Genomic DNA, 17,853 nt, shown 5'->3' on the forward strand with positions numbered 1-17,853 from the left:
CTTCAGTACTTAGTATATTTCTGAATGAACAATGAGACAAGGAGAGTAAAGTTGGGTACTTTTTCCCTACATTGAATTTTAATTAATAATCTCTGGATTTTTTGAATCTCAAAGTTCATGTTTCACAAATATTTAAAAGAATTTTACCTTTAATAAGAAAACCTTCTATTAATATTTTATATAGCACTTTTACATTGTGAAAGTATTTACTTCTTCAGCTTAAAACTTTGTTTATAGTTTAATGTTAGAGAAGAAATTGATCAACATTTTTCACTTGTAATCAATGAATATCAACTCTAAGTTATCACCAGAGCTGACGACATAAACCCTGCTCCATGTTTTAATGTGATGGGTTTTATCTTCAGATCACTGTGTTGCCATTTACTTCCAATAACTGAAAATACTCTGATAAAGTGGCATTCTTGATTGAGTTGTGAAATAGAACTATGTCAGTAATATAAAGATGTTGAGCATTTTATAATAGTTTTTTATTTAAATTATTTTCTAAAGTTAAGACTTAAAATAATCACCCAACTTGAATAAAGAAGAAGGCATTATTAGTTAGCCAAACTACATACAATATAAAAATCTTCAGTTGGCTTTTACAATTTATACTATTTTATTTTATTTATCAACAGATAGTGTTTCCCATGTTGCTATTCTAGTAATAATTATTTTATTATGACATTGTTGAAATATTTAACTGCAGTTTATCCATTTTGAATTTTGATGTGTATCACTATGAAAATTCTGACTTGATTTTAATTCATCTTTGCATTCCAAATGTTTTAAAAGGTAGTGAGAAGTACCTGAACTCTTTAATTATTTCTAAAATATAATTTTTTCTTTAATATATTTTATCCTGTGAACCAGAAAAACTAATTGGTACATGACCTATGAGTTACTAGATTGTATTTATTGCTTATGAATAACTGGTAAATATTTTTTCTAACTTGGTAGATTTTTTTCCCCTATCCTCTGTATAGCATGTGTCTACGGCTTGCGAACCCTCAAAACCTTGTGCAGTATAATAACACTAGTAATCCTGGATGCATTAAAATTAATCTTCTGAAAGACCACATTATTAATAAATGCTGAGTTTTGAAGGACTCCCTCCTACCCTTACTTCCAGTCCTATAGAGGACTTCATTGAAACCACCCCAGTATTTCAAATGGAACCACTACGTACAACAAACGACACCCATATGCCTGAGGAAGGCTTGGAGTTGAGAAAAGCTTGTAGCTCTGTTCTGTAGCCTATAAGGGGTGTTGGACCAAATTCTCATTAGCATATCTTGTTCCACTAAATTAAATGGTAGATACTAAGGAATGTACTAAAGCAAGAAAAGCCCAGGGAATCATGTAGTCTGGAATGAGGGGATGTACCTGAAAACACTTTACATTTACTTTTGCGTATATCCTAATGAATAAGTTTAAATAACTTTACATAAAATATGTAAAAGTACTTGATAGTATCTTTACGTGTTTACATTAATTAATAGAAAACAAAGAGCAGGTAATCTTCACCTTATATTGCCAAGTTAAAAAGAAAAAAGAGACATGGAGACAATTTTTTGTCAGTGCGGAGAATAGAACTTTTCCATAATAATCCAGTAATTTACCTTAATTACTAAAATAATGCACACAATAAATTCACATGCACATACTCTTTCTTTCCTTCTAACATTTATCATGATCTAAAATGCTATTATTAACTTCAGGAGTATGTAGCTTACTAATACTTGTCCGAGTTTCCTATTGCTCTTTGTTGGCTTTTGTTGAGTTTGTGATTTGTGTGTTTAACTGAAACACATTTACAGCAGAAAATCCTGTCTTGAACTTTTTTATTTTGTCCAATAGAATCTCGTGGCATGGTGTTATAGCTGCAAAGTGGAGTTCTATCCTCAAATTACATAGGAAATAGTCCAACTGTACATTGAAAGATCATGCAAATGTTCAAGGAGCATCTAATCAATCACTGCGGTGTGAGAGGAATGCAGCCCATCGCTGAATTAGCTTCTGTTGGAATGTATTCATGTGTAACATCCCACTGACTGGATGACATCACAACAGCTCCAGGTCCTTGAAAGTCTTGAGGATGATTAGCTGAAGGAATTGGCTGTTTCTGCCAATCATAATCCGGCAAAGCTGCCTTTATAGTTCTGGAGATATGAGAGAGAGGGAGGGAGAGAAAGACCGACTACAGCTAAACAAGAGGCACAGCAGCACTAGCAACAGCAGAGCAGGAGCAGCTGGTATTCCGGTGATTAAATAGTTCTCATAGCCTTTTTGCTGTACTCGGTCTGCTCCCTGGTGTAATTCTCGTGTCCAAGAAGGAAGCTGCATTTTAACGGTGTGCTGAACAGAGGTTTGAATCATTCCAGCTGGCTGCTTGTTTTGAAAAGGACAATGTGTGTATAAATAAAAGGACTCTGCTGGAAGAGTTCAGATACTAAGACTGGAGCTAGAGAGTGCTCTTGGAATATTGTTGAGGCAGATTGCATGAACTGAAAGCTCCTTCTAATTAACCTGGAGCCAAGTGAACCTGAATACTGGATATCTCATGTTCTAACTCGGGATAAATTCAAGTTAGGAAAAGACAAAATATTGAAATGCTTCTCTAGGTAAGTTACTGCTTAATTTGCTGAAATCGAGGCGTGTACCATAAATGAATATGCTTTGCTTAGCTATGTAAACAAGTCGAACACAATAAAGTTTTATTTGTGAAAGATTTATGTAGAAGCAGATAATATTTTAAAACCAAATTCAATCTCCCTTTTCCGCATGTGTGTGCTTACCTGTCATCATGCTATTTTTAGCCTTTTCATATTAAAAGCACGAATTTTACAAACTCAACATAAAAAGTTAACTGTAGGGTTATAAATGTTTCCCTAAAAAGTGTTACTGAAAACATGGCATTCAAATTACCGAAGATGGGAACTCCTCTTCTTTGGACCTGAGATTTGTAGGCATGCTCTGTTCCAGTGGTCTGCGTTAGAGAAACAGCTGTCACAGACATTTGAAAGTGTATGATACAGTCATAAATTGCTTATAAAGAAATAGTTGTTTTCCTTCTACCTCCTAATGGAAAAGAAAAATAAATTCTTAGAACAATATATGTCATATGCCCTAAGCATAGTTTCTTAAGAGAACAGAAAGCTTTATGGTATACATCCAATGTCCTCAAGCACAGAATAAGTTGGAAAACAAGAAATATTATTGGAATATGGTTTTATTCATTCTTTTCAATATCTCTGTTTGAGGAAGCTAAATAAGGAAACTTAAACCTTATTTTTCTTACAATTTCTCCTGATTAATGAAATACTGTATTATTCAGAATTCTTGTCACAGCTTTTTAAGTGATGATATGTTTTGTTTATTATGATAAATTATACTGTGAGTTCTCATACAGCTTGAGAAAGTTTGAAGTTTATGCTCGATCATGTCTCTTTCAAACTCACGCTTGCTTATTCTCATGGTGCCTTCTATCAGAATATTTTTATTTATACAGTATCATACATGCTTTAACATAAATTGCGTACCAAGATATTGATGTGTTTCTGTAACTCTCAGAATGGTTTTAGTTTTCCACTTTCTCACCAACAACATGGTTAAAATTGTGAGGTTTCTGCCCCAAGAGGAAATTGATAAAGACAAAAGTTATTGTAATTGGTTGAATTTCCCCAAAACTAGGAAGCAATGAATTTTGCCACAATGATTTAAAGGTTTTTTTTTTTTTTTTTTTTTTTTCAAAGCAAAAGAGTAATTTACTCTATTAAAAGTATGCTAGGTAGCTATATCCCAGTGTCACATAGGCTGTGTGCTGGTCATTGGTGTGCGTGTGTGTGCATGTGAGTAGCAAGTTTGTATAAAGAATGCAAAGTCCACTGACTACAACAGTCTAAGTTTTCAACTGGAATTCATAAAAAAGTAACTAATTAATAAGCAAAATATATGCACCATTTACATTTATCTCAATATGTAAATGGGAAGTTAAGCCTACACTTGTTGTTGACATTTTTTAAAATAAGAAATCCTGTGACAATACATTATGATGATCAATATTAAGCAATGTTTACACTGATAGACATCTCATAATAAGCTAATTGGGAAGATTTTTAGAAATTTAATACTAAGCAGAATGGGCCTTTTAACTCTGTCTGAATGGCACCTGGTCACCACTAAGACTGATACATTAAAAATCCTTTGAAAAAATTGTAATATATATGACATACTAGTTATAACATGAAAATCACCCTTAGATCCAATTTAGAAACTCAGGCATTATTTTTAAATAAAAGGAAGGTAAAACCTCATGAAAATTTGAATTTTAAAATTGATTAATGTAAATATATAAGTAATAAATAAATATGCAAATATACATAAATTGCATTTTGTTTTCTCCAAGATAGACTTATTAAGAAATGTATCATTTTAAATGTATTATCCTAAACACCAAAAGGAAGTATATGTGGACTAGTTTTATATATAAATAAGTCATAATTTTGAATTTCTATAATTGACAATCAAAATAGAAATACGTGCTCACACTTATGTTTACCTCAGGAAAATAATGATCTTTCATTTTTCATTTGAGATTAAAACTGTTATATCTATTATTTCTTCTCCCAAAGAAAAGCATTCTGTACTTGGATGTAAAATAAACTTAATTCAATCTCAATACTAACGTTAGTTCTTCAAGGTACTAAATAAATGTATCTAACCCAGTAAAACAGTTGTCCCCAGTAGGTTAAGTGTTCATATGATCGCCTTGTATTTTCTGTTTGAGTAGAAAAGGGGCCTTTGGAAATAAAATCCAAAGATCAAACTTTGTGTACATCATTTACAAGCAACTACTAAGGAAGAAGAGAGAAGCATTTAGCATACTGTGTTCAAACTAGAAGATTCTGGCTGGTGCTGCCTCCCCAGATTTAGAAAGCAGCTGGGGAAACATAAAATAAAGCTAGAATATCAGCCCTGGCCGGAAGCCAAGACAGAGAAGCTGTGCACCCAGAAGGCTAATTCTTTCTGGGCTAAAATTCATTGATAATGCATTATGTTTAGAGTCTAAACTGAAGTGTTACTTTTTTTCTCCAGTACAAACTGTGGGATATTTAAACAGCAAATATATTTTCTAAGTAGAGCTAAATTTTAAACTAACAAAGGTTTGTTCTTTATTAAAAGTTGCTCTATTAAAAAATGCAAATAAGCCTAGCAGAAACTCCTATAAAATACAGTTTATACTCAGGAAAATAAAAATAAATAAAGATGAGATGCATCATCTAACCATGATCTTGGAAAGTCAGAGAGATCAGAAATGACACATATGGATACATGCCAAAACAAAGAAATGTGAAGGTTTTATTAAAATACCTGGCCTAGTAAAATTTACAGTAAAGGTACACATGCTAAATACTGTTGTAGTATATATCTTCTGAAGGTAGACAACAAGCATAAGGTAAACCCTCATTATGTACCCCCAAATAACCAGGAAAAAGAGAAAAGCATGTTGTCTGTTGATTTATTTGAAGTTTATGAAGTGCGATAAATGGGTCAGGTGTCAGACACAATGCTACCGCCTTCAGCCATCATGATAAAACATCTAGCTAGCCTTTTCTTTAACACTTGAGGAAACTTTCAGCTATGCTGTTATGCAGGGTGTTAAATGCACTATTTTTAAAAGTTATTTTCAGCAAGCTTAAGAAGTTAGAGGTGTTATTTGCAATGTAGAATGTGTACACACATATACAGTTATTTCTAATAGATACAATTCTATTTCCAAGCTTTCTTTATCTCAGTTTTCTAAGGAAAACTACCACTTTCTAGAGGTGATAAATCTAAAATTTCTTTTAGAAATAGTATTGAATTGAAAACAGATTTCCTCAAAAGCCAAAATAGTCTGAAAATGAATTCCAAACTCATTAATAGCCTCAGGCATTCCAAGAAAAAATATTTTTTTGAAACGTGAATAGTAAATTACTCTTCATTCCTACAGGTAAACATGTTTGCTGATATAACTTAATGTTAAACTTTAAATGTGATTTATTTTCTTTTGCGTTTGTTATGTTTTGTCCTACTATTCATCAGTATTCAGGAAATGCCATGCCATGAAATAGATTTTTTAATAAAAATAAACCACATATGACGCAGGGTAAATAACGGTTTGCAAGTGACCCTTTGAGGTCATTTACATACATAGGCTATTTTAGATATATCTTTTAAGAGAGATTATATACTTCATTAACACTAAATAAACAGTTATGTGTAATTAGTTGAAATTTTTAAAAATCTGAGAAAAAAAGGGTTAAAACTGACTATGTCTAAATGCTTGAGAATATAATTTGATATTGTACTCAGAAAACGAAAGCGAGACTTTTGCTGAGAAACAGAAGTGATAACTCTAGTGAATTATAGAATTGGGACTTCTCTCCCAATTTGTACTCTGTTTAGAAATTATTATTTTAAATATTTGAAAAGTTCAATGAAGAAAGCAACTTTCAGCAAGCTAATAAACACATGAGTTTAATGTGCAGCCACATGCTTCATTTGTTCCCAAATTAGAGGAATTTCTCTGTTTTGAAAATTCCACCATCAATTGAACTTATGTTGTGATTTATTGCAAATATTTAACCTCCTTTTTAAAAGTCCTTAATAGAATACATCGTCAACTATAACTACGTAGAAGTTGAAAGTTAGCTTGGCCAGGTTCACGATATTCAAGTAAAAAGTAAATGGAGAAATGCTTCCTTGATCTCTTTTCACTTGCTCCTTTCTTTCTTCTCTCTTTTTTTTTTTACTCATTTTTCTTATTTCCCTTCCCTTCCTCTCTCTTTCTTTCTCTATTCTTTTTCTTTATTCTTTTCTGTCTTCTCCACTTCTTATTTTACCACTTTTTTCTGTCCTTCCTCCCTTCCTCCCTCCCTCCCTTCCTTCTTTCCTTCCTTCCTTCCCTTTTCCTTCTTTCCTTCCTTCTTCTTCCCTCTTGCTTTCCTACCTTCCTCTTTTCCTTTTGCCTTTCTTCCTCCCCTTTTCCCTTTTTCTTTATTTCCATTCATTTTTGCCACTTCAACTTACATGCTCTCTTGCATAATTGGAAAACAAATCACTCATTTTTAGTATTGTGGCAATTATTAATCTAATAACCTGGTTTGAACACAGAGTAAGTGGGGAAAATGAAGATAAAGAGTGGGTTAAACTGCAATAAGCAATAGAGGAAAAGTAAAATAAGGTGGAAGATTTATTTCACAGAAATAATGATGTTGACTTTAACATATGGTCCGTTCTTTCACCTATAAATTTCCATTTAATTTACTAAATTATTTAAGTGTAATTCTTTGCTCCCTTTTCCAACACTCTCTTTTTAATATCAGTCACATCTTTTCCATATAGCAAATGCACCTTAGTGGTAAAAAATAAAATGATAATAATAAATATAAATAACTTTTCCATAGAAATTTTAAATCTCCTAAATCATTTTTATATCTAGTAGTTTAGGGATATCAACATTCATAAACAACCCAAAGGCCAACTGCCATGCTAGTGGAAGAAAAAGAGAGAAGGGAAAGTGATTTCACTCATTTAGATGCTTTGGCTTGATTCCATTCCTGGATCAGAAATTCAGTTGTAGACTGCTGATCCACAGAATTTGTCATAGTTCATCAGACATCTCAAAAGAGTTCTTCTTCTTCTTAATGTACTAAATAGTCTTTCATGCCTACATAACAATAATTTAAACCTCAGAAATAGATATAACATCACTAAAGATTAATACAAGGAGAGGTAACAGATGCAGAGATGCATATGCTCCTGTGAATGCATAGAACAGTCCTAATTCTATTCATTACTCTAAAGTGCAAGTGAATAATTAGAATCAGAATTTAAATCTGGTTTCTCAATCAATCTTTCACTAATAGTTATGTCAATTCAATTGAGATTCCATGTACTGCCATAAGTAAAGTAAAATAAAACACAATCATTAAATCATACTACCAATTATCTAAAGTATTATGGTTACTGATATCACAGTTTTTGAAGTTTCTTTCCTTGGAACAGGACATTTTCTTGATAGCAATAGAAATAATGCTAAAATTGATCAATCGAGGTTGAACTCAATTCCATACTTAAATTACTCTATCTGTCTGGACATATTTTTTACCTTAGACAGAAAAAAAATAGCTTTTTTACTTTTGCTCAATAATGTTCATAAAATAAGAATAATGAATATTATTTTCTATTATTTTTAATATGTGTCAGGTACCATCGAAGTTACTAGGGTGAACAAAATAGCTCTCAGGAGGCTTATATTCTCATGGTAGAAAACTGACAGTAAATAAATAAAGACCCCACGGTAGTGCCTGTGAGTACTCTAAAGATAAGTCAAGGTGGCACATTAAAAGCTGTATGTGAAAGTGATAGGACTGGTGAGGAAATGCCCTTCTGATAAGGCAGAAACTGAGTAAACGTATATAAAACATAGATGTCCAATCGAGTAACATTATTATTTTATCTTGTAGAAAAATGTGATGAGGAGTAGCAATTTCTTGTCATTTACAAGCTAACAAGCTGAATTTTGACTCTGTCTATTGATTACCTTCCTCAGGTCTGTGAAGTTGTTTGGGAGAATTTAAGACATGGCACAGTATTTAGTGTTACTTTCTCTGGGAAGTAGAAAATCAGTTTTAGAAAATAAAAGTCTCACCTTTACTTCTATTCTTTATATTTCTAAGTATTAAAAAGTATTATGTGTGTAAACTATCTCAAATTATTGGTTTTTTATTTTTTTTCTCCTAGACTGAAATTCAATGCTATTTATTTCCTTCTTTAATTTTATTTAGAGATAGGGTCTTGCACTGTCTGGCACCCAGGTTGGAGGCAGTGGAGCAATCATAGCATACTACAACCTCAAACTCCTGGGATCAAGCAATCCTTCCACATCAGCCTCTCAAGAATTTGGGGGTGTTGGTGCACACCACCTCACCCAGCTAATTTTATTATTATTACTTTTTTGTAAAGATGGGGTGTCACTATGTTGCCCAGGCTGCCTCGAATTCCTGGCCTCAAGTGATCCTCCAGCCTCAGCCTCACAAAGTGCTAGGATTACAGGCATGAGCCACTGTGCCTGGTCTCAATGCTATTATTAAAACTTATGTAGCAAGGGAGCTGGCTCCCTATATTCATTCTCCCAAATTAGTGGGGGTAAGAGCCAATATTCCAAAACATCACCCAATTGGCTGGAATGATGGACCTAAAATAATGAAATAAAGATCGATGTAATTCTTAGTATCCATGGGTCCGTCTGTGCATTCAACTAACTGCAAATGAAAAATATTAAAAAAAAAAAGATGATTGTGTCTGTACTAAACATGTGCAGGCATTTTTTCCTGTCATTACTCTCTAAATAATACAGTGTAACAACTATATACATATCATTCACATTGTATAAGATATCATAAGTAATCTAGAAATGAGCTAAAGTATACAGGAGGATGTGTGTAAGCTACATGCAAATGCTATGCCATTTTATATAGCGGCTTCAGTATCTCCGGATTTTAGTCCTGGAGGGTTTGGGGTCCAGGAACCAATCCTTATAACAAGAGATAACTGTTTCTTTTTTTTTTTTAATTTATCCAATTATAAAATTACCTCAAATTTAACAAGAACCAAAAGTTTGATGACACTAATACAATGCTAATACAAATTTAGAATGCATTAACAGAACCACAGTGTCAACATCCAGGAAACAGTTATCTGTGGCCCTATTTAATACAAGTCTGACATTATTTGGCCTGTTCATCATTCTCAGTTTCCTGATGCCTCACATTAATAGCAGTCTTCTATGACCTTTCTCTTTCCCTATGGTCAACCAGATATTTTTGCCCTACCCCCACACCATTCCATCACGGCACTTATTATCTTATGATGTAATTGCTGTGTGTGTGTGTCAGTGCTCCTCATTTATCCAAAAGCTTTTTGATGGCAGAAATGCTTGGAGAGTGCTTGACCAATAATCAATAGATATTAAGGGTTTGATAAGTATAAAATGTGAGAAGACATCTGGCAACTATGCTGTATGAGTAACAGTTGAAAAACACAGTAATAATTAAAGGAAAAAGCTAAAAGGGAGCAGTTTAGTTATCTTTATATATTGAACACTTCTTTATGCAAAAGGAATTTGTTTTATGTTATGTGAAACTAGCAGACTAAACTACAAAAGATATGGAAGTTGTTTCTATGCAACATCAGAACTTCCTAAAAATCAGTGAAATTCCACTCAGTCAAAAAATCCAGCACAGGCTGGAATGCTACCTGTCCAGAAGATTTTTGTGGAAGGAATTTCTGCCTTGCGTAGAAAATAAACACTGGCTACCAAGGTTTCCTGTTGTTTTTCATTGTGTCACTATAAGAAGTATGGACAAAGGTTTTAGAATGAGCACTTTACCCACCTAAAACCCAGCTCTAGCAGTTGGCTGGAAGACTGGTCAACATAATTCAAGAAAATAACCATTGGGTAAAATTACATAGTGGAAATGTATTACTCAGGATATGCCCTAGAGTAAAAAAGCAAATTTTCATAATAGAATTATTTACAAGATGTACAATTTTACAAAGAAAATGAAATAATACATTTCTTAAGTGAAAGTATTTTTTTAAATGTAAACATATTATTTTACTACTCTTTTGAGTCAGTCCAAGAAGGAAAACATGTCAACATTAGAGGAATGAATAAGAAACATACTTTTGCTTTCCATAAACTTCTAAATTTTAAGGAATGCAGAGATTGATTGACTTAGTTATGATGCCTTTTTGTAGAAGCCTTCATGTAAACAAGTGTGAATTAGTTTAAAGATGAGATAGTATTGTGACATATTGGAAGGCAGGTGTTAACCTTGGTTTCCACCGAATCAGGATTCCAAGCCTTGCTTTGCGCTGACTCATGATGCAACCTTGAAAAATCTGACTCTTCTCTGCTTCAGGTTCATGATCTGGGACGGGTTAATAATAATTCATAGACTTGCTGAGATAGCTAAATGTGACAATAAGTCCAAAGTTTCCAGTACAAAGTGGGAAACATGAGAGATTTTAAATTAATAGTATCAAGTTTTAATTACATGTGTCAGTACTCTGACTTTGGCCTGCAATGCCACATTTTGTACTGATTTAAAGTAACCCCTGAGTGATTAGTATTGACTGTTCCCAATCTTTCTCACTTGGAGGTAATGATCTAAGTCACCTTTTTCTACTGTCTCTACTGTATTGTTGATCATATATTTTAATATTAATAATATTGAATCTAACTTAAAGGATTAAATTTCATTCACCAACATTTTAATGGGATTTATCACGATCTTGAAAATTAACTAACATTACAAAATTTTCAGAGAAACATGCTATATTATCCCAGACAAAAAAAAAAAAAGTTAGAAAAAGGGGTCAAATAGTTTTCCTCAATTTTCTGTCATGCTGGAGTAAGCAGAAACATGGAATTGAAGAGGACAAAGACAAAGATTCAGAAACTAGAACTGGATAGAATAAAAACGAATGCAAATGTTTCCTAGTTGGTCGTCTGACCAACTGCTAGAGCTGGGAGGTAGGTGAAGAGAATATTTATTCCGAAGTCTTTATCCACATCCCTTATAGTGACACAATGTAAACACAAGAAACCTTCCTAGCGACCATCTGTCTCCTACTCAAAGCAGTAGTAATTTCTTCCATAAAAGCAGTTTAGAAAACATAATAAACTACTTTAAGTTACTAATTACTAATGCTAATGTTGACCTAGGCTGAAAGTAAAAAGATATAAACTATATTCTAAGTGTTGCCAAAATGTGCTGATAAATTTTAAATTGATCTCATGGTTTCCACCTGTAAAACAAGACCACTTTCACTCCTATTCTTTTTTTCCCCGAAATACATTTTGAATATAAACACAGTATTTCACATTTCTAAATCTCCCAGTATTTTCCTCAGAACAAGTTTTCTAAGTGAATTATTTTGATCCCGTGTCTAGTATTCTTTTAAAGGCTCCATAAGTAACTATTGTGATAATTCTAGATGCCAGTCATCAAGTATTAAAACAGGAACATCTCAAGAAATGTTATCTCTAACAAGTAGCAGAATATGTGAAATCACTCCAAATCTCTTGAGTTTTTATCATGCTTGTCTGATGTTTGAGAATTGTGTAAACTGGATTAGTTTTTGGTGGGAGAATAATATTCTATACAGCATATATTTACATGTTACTATCCACGTTATTTCTGGTTTATGGCCAAGTTGACATTTTATTTGTTAATATCTAAGAGATATAATAACATAAAATAGAAGGAAATTAAATTAAAAATAACAGGTGTACCAGTCAAATTGAATGGAGTACGCCTCTTATGATAAAGAATAATCCAATCATTTTGTGTGTTGTGTAAAATTAAGAATTCTCTGAAGTAAATAAAAGGTGGGAACATAACTATAAGGTTTATTAAATATATAGTTAGAAAATAATCAAAAGAAAATACCAGTGTTTCCCATATCAGTAAGATTCTTTATAAGTCTTGAGCACAGCAATGAAAATTTTACTTCATGATATTTAAGGTGCCTATATAGAGCAGTGGCAATGAAAGAAGAGATTTACAATTAATTATGAAATGTGGGTTCATATTAGCTGTTTAACAGTGGACTGGTCACTTCACTTCTTTGGGCATTAAATTCTTCATTCATTCATCCCTTGAGTTCTCTGAATAATAATTTTGATAATTAAAATGTATAGCTTATTGTATTACAGATTTAAAGTGAACAATTTAGAAAGAGTTTATTTTCCATCACCAGCAATACAAACTCAGTATTACAGAATGTCACATAATTTCTTGATAGTAAGGTAATATAATGAAAAACATCTTGTTAGACCTTTCTATAAACTAGATAATAGACTCTCATTATATCACACAAAAATGATCCAAATTTTTGGATGGCTTTAATGTATTTACCATAAGTGTCTCTAGATTAGAAAGTCAGTGGGGCCGAGAGTGGTGGCTCACATCTGTAATCCCAGGACTTTGGGAGGTCGAGGCGGGTGGATCACCCGAGATCAAGAGTTCAAGACCAGCCTCGCCAACATGGTGAAACCATGTCTCTACTAAAAATACAAAAATTAGCCAGGCGTGGTGTCAGGCGCCTGTAATTCCAGCTACTCAGGAGGTTGAGGCAAAAGAATCACTTGAACCTGGGAGGTGGAGGTTGCAATGAGACGAGACTGTACCATTGCACTCCAGCCTGGGTGACAAGAGCCTAACTCCATCTCAAAAAAAAGGAAGCCAGTAGTATATGTTATAGAAGGGACTATTGACATGAATTTTAAGAGACAGTAGTCTTTTGCAGGCAAATTCCATTTATGATGATGGAAGTGACTACTTACCTAAATTCAGAAGCAGAATAATTAAAATATTACAAATATAGCTTCTCCCTCTGGATATTAATGTAACTTCTGAATATAATTACAATACTATTAGTAGCATTAAATTTACATTAAAAAATGGAAAATTTGATTACTGCTATCATTGGTATTTTAATAACTTCTTTTGTGATTTATTGAAATTAAATTTTAATGTTAAATATTAGGCAAAATTAGTTTTCTCTCTCCTTTATGCATAAGTCAGGTAGCAAATTTCTGCATTCTGATTTCATTCACTTGTCTCTATATCTTATAGCTTTTTGCCTGTAAGAATACAAGGGTCAAATGAGCATTTTATGCTTCATGGATAACTGCTTCCATGATTGTCTTCTGAGACAATGAGCAAGGGTGCAGATCAATACTAAATATAATAATGCTTTTAAATAATGATTATTGAGCTAAACCAAAGCAATTATCAGTTGATGATAATCATTTTATTACTGCCGGCTATAAGTTGATTTAACTTAAGTGTACAGTAAAGCACAGAAAAATAAATACTCCATTGTAATATTAAGGACAAAGTTGATCATGTCTTGTTCTAGATTTGTGTTTTCTCTTCTTTTTCAAATCTCTCTTTTCTCCTCAAAATCTAAATCCTCTCATTTTTTAATGATCAAAACAATTTACATCCCTCTCCAACCCATCTCCTAATGATGTCAGTCCATAGGAATCTCCACTCTTTCTGAAATCTCATATCGCTTACAGAGTTCTCACTTGCTAATAAGCATATATTCCTCATGACAGAAAGTTTTATATTCCTAGTAACTCTTTCGATTCTTTTTCTTTTTCTTGAAACTATTCTCAACTTCTTCACCACTACTTTGTTTTCAACTCACTTTAATCTTTTACTTGACTTCACTAGAACACTGGACTGCTTTAACACCACCACCAGTATTCTCTTGATTGGCAAACTCGGGATCAATTTCATGTTGTATTTCTTGACTCATAAATAGTATTCAGTTTTTATCACAAATATTTATATTCTTTACCTACAGCTTCTATTACCCTCTTCCACCAACACCATTTATTTCGTGTTGTTTCCTAAGATTTTCATGGCAAGCCTCTATCATGTTACCATGCACCCTGTTCCTTAGTGTTCTTCCTCAACATCAGGTTTTGTTTTGTTTTGTTTTGTTTTCTATCCTTTAGCTTACCTTCCTGAAATGAATTTAAATTCCATTTCTATTATTCAGTAAACTAGTGGACATTCCCTTTTTGATATTTCACAGAGTTTTCAAAAATGAGATATTATAATTTACTCATTTTCTCCTCACACTTTTCTACTTCTAAATAACTTGGTATCTTCCCCACTATTACACTTATTATGCCTTATTGCAATTGCCTTTTTATGTCATAGAATACATCACAGAATAAACTTCCATTGCTTTTGAAGAACAGAAATAGTGTTTGTCAGATGGATAGTGCATCTGGCTACTAGAAAGCATTCAATCAATATTAAATGAATGACTGTGAAAGCCTGAAGTCTTTGGGTGATTTTTTTTCCTCTCTACATCCAATCAATCATCATATCATGGCACTTCTATTTTGCATGTGACAGGATAAAAATAATTCATATGAAAGTATTCACAACCTTGTCTTTTTAACAAACAGCATAACCATCCACCCTTTTATTTCCCCTTAAAATAAGGGCATCTTGCTTTCTGAATGTGAGGTTAATTATCAATACAATAGGAACTTGGAAAAAGGAGGGGAGACCAGGAGGAAAAAAAAAAGAGTGAAGCATTTGGCAGAAAGGAAGTATTGTAATGGGAGGATTTCCAGAAATCCTCCCTGCTTTGGGGTTCAGGGAAATTGAAGAGTAGAGAAACAGATATTTTAGAAGTGTCATTTTCTCTTATGAATCAGTCTATGTAATGTTATTAAGGAAATATATGTGAAGGACAGAATTCCTTTTAAATAAATTATTGTGGCTCTTAAACTGTGCTTCTTAAGTGTATCCTGCTATGCGTGTGTAATAGTAACCCACATAGGGCTACAAATTTATAAGAGCTAGAAAGTTATGCATAAATGTCATGAAACAGCTTGCTCTTTTTTTGAATAGACTTAACTTTTTAGAGCAGTTTAAGATTCCCAGCAAAAATTGAGCAGAAAGGCCTTCCTTATTCCCCTATGTACAACTTTTCCCACCACCATCTCCCATAATCAAGAAACCAGCATTGACATGTCATTATCACCCCAAGTCCATAGATTACACCAGGGGACACACTTGGTGTTTTATAACCTATGGGTTTTGACAAATGTTGTATTGTCATTACTTTTAAATTATGTATTAATTATTAATTTTCATAGTATTAAACAGAAAAATTTCACCACCCTAAATATCGCCTGTGTTCCACCTATTCATCACTCTCTCCCTGCTCCCAAACCTGTGATAACCACCGATCTTTTCACTCACTCCATAGTTTTGCCTTTTCCAGAATTTCATATAAGTGGAATCATATAGTATATAACCTTTTCTGATCATATTATTTCACTTACTAATATGCATTTTATATTCACCCATGTATTTCTGTGGCTTGATGGATCATTTATTTTTAGAGCTGAATATTTCATCATACAGATGTACTAAAGTTTATCTTTTCCTTCACTTGTTGATGGACATTTTGGTAGCTTCCAAGTCTTGGCATCTATAAATAAAGCTGCAATAAAACATCTGTGTGCAAGTTTTTGTGTGAAAGTAAATGTTTTAACTCATTGAATAAATACCAAGGAATATGATTGCTGGATAATATGACTATGTTTAGCTTTGTAAGAAACTGCCAAATTGTCTTGCAAAGTGGCTGTATCATTTTTAATTCCCACCAGCAATGAATGAGAGTTCCTGTTGCTCTATGTCCTCCCCAGCATTTGGTGTTGTCATTGTTTTAGATTTCACCCATTCTAAAAGGTGTGTACTGGCATCTCATTGATATTTTAATTTGTAACTCCCCAGTGCCATATGATGTGTACTATCTTCTCATATGCTTACTGGACATTCGTATTTTTTCATTAGGGTGTATCTCTTTAGGTTTTTTTCTCCCCATTTTGAATTGGGTTGTTTTCTATTGTTGAATTTTAAGAGTTCTTTGTATATTTTGGATAACAGTTCTTTCTCAGATATGACTATTTCAAATATTTTCTCCCAGTTTATAGCCTGTCATCTTTCTCTTTAGAGTGTCTGCCACAGAGCAAAAGTTTATTACTTTAACAATGTTCAATTTAGCAATTCTTTCTCTTATGGATTGTTCCTTTGGTATTGAGTAAAAAAATTATCACCAAAACTAAGGTCATTTAGATTTTCTCCTATATGATCTTCTAAGAGTCTTATAGTTATGCATTTGACACTTACATTTTAATAAATGTATATATACAAATAGTCTATAATTCATTTGAGTTAATTATTTAAAAGGTTGTAGTCTGTGTGTAAATCAACTTTTTTTGCATGTGGATGTTCCGTTGTACCAGCAGGGTTTATTGAAAAGGTTATCCTTTTTGCATTGCATTATCTTTGTTCTTTTGACAAAGATCACTTGACATCTGGGCATGGTGGCTCATGCCTGTAATCCCAGCATTTTGGGACCCCAGTGTGGAAGGACTGCTTGAGCCCAGTAGTTCAAGACCAGCCTAGGTAACATAGTGAGACCACTATCTCTACAAAATATATATTAAAAATATTTAGCTAGATGTGGTGGCACATGGTTGTGCGCCTAGCTATGCAGAAGGCTGGTGGGAAGATCACTTGATCCAAGGAGGTCTGAGCTGCAGTTAGCCATGCTGTGATCATGCTACTACATGCCAGCCTGGGCGACAGAGGGGGAACCTGCCAAAAACAACAAAAAAATAGTTGACAATATTTTTGTGAGTTTATTTTTGGGATCACTATCCCAATCTGTTCTTTCATTTATACCACACTGTCTTGATTACTATAGCTTTATAATGAATCTTGAATTTTAAAGTTTGTTAGTATCTGTCCTCCAACTTTGTTATTCTCCTTTAATATTGAATTGGTGACTCTGAGTCTTTTGCTTTCCAAATGTATTTTGTGTGTTCTTTTTAATCCATATTTTCATTTTTAAGTCTTCCTCTGGACTATTGTAAATAATTATTAACTGGTCTCCTACCTCCTGGCTTTAATCCATCCTCTTATTTCCTCAAAAGATAACTTTCTAAAAGGCAATGTTTACCATGTCAATCTTTATATCGAAGTATTTCAATAGTTGTCCAGTTTTAAGTCAATTTAAACTCTCTAAAATTTGAATAAGACCTTTTTATCTTCTGGTACCTACCTACCTTTTCAATCCAATTTCTTGCTACTCCTTTGTAACGAGAGATGTAAGAACTAGGAATAAAAGGTACAAAACAGAATAATATTCCAACTTCAAAAGCTTGCATTTTAATTGGAGTGATAGACAAGA

General features: G+C 33.1%; 1 protein-coding gene across 1 annotated transcript in view; it reads left to right on the forward strand.

The window, feature by feature from the left end:
- The first annotated feature begins 2,191 nt into the window (after positions 1 to 2,191).
- LOC108527087 (bifunctional heparan sulfate N-deacetylase/N-sulfotransferase 4) overlaps positions 2,192 to 17,853 on the forward strand; it is a 306,322-nt gene continuing 290,660 nt past the window's right edge. The window contains exon 1 of the mRNA XM_017868251.1: positions 2,192 to 2,624. The gene's annotated coding sequence lies outside the window, so the exon portion shown is untranslated. The remainder of the gene's footprint in view (positions 2,625 to 17,853) is intronic.

The sequence above is a fragment of the Rhinopithecus bieti genome, unplaced genomic scaffold, assembly GCF_001698545.2.
Source record: "Rhinopithecus bieti isolate Rb0 unplaced genomic scaffold, ASM169854v2 scaffold_3316, whole genome shotgun sequence".
NCBI lineage: Eukaryota > Metazoa > Chordata > Mammalia > Primates > Cercopithecidae > Rhinopithecus > Rhinopithecus bieti.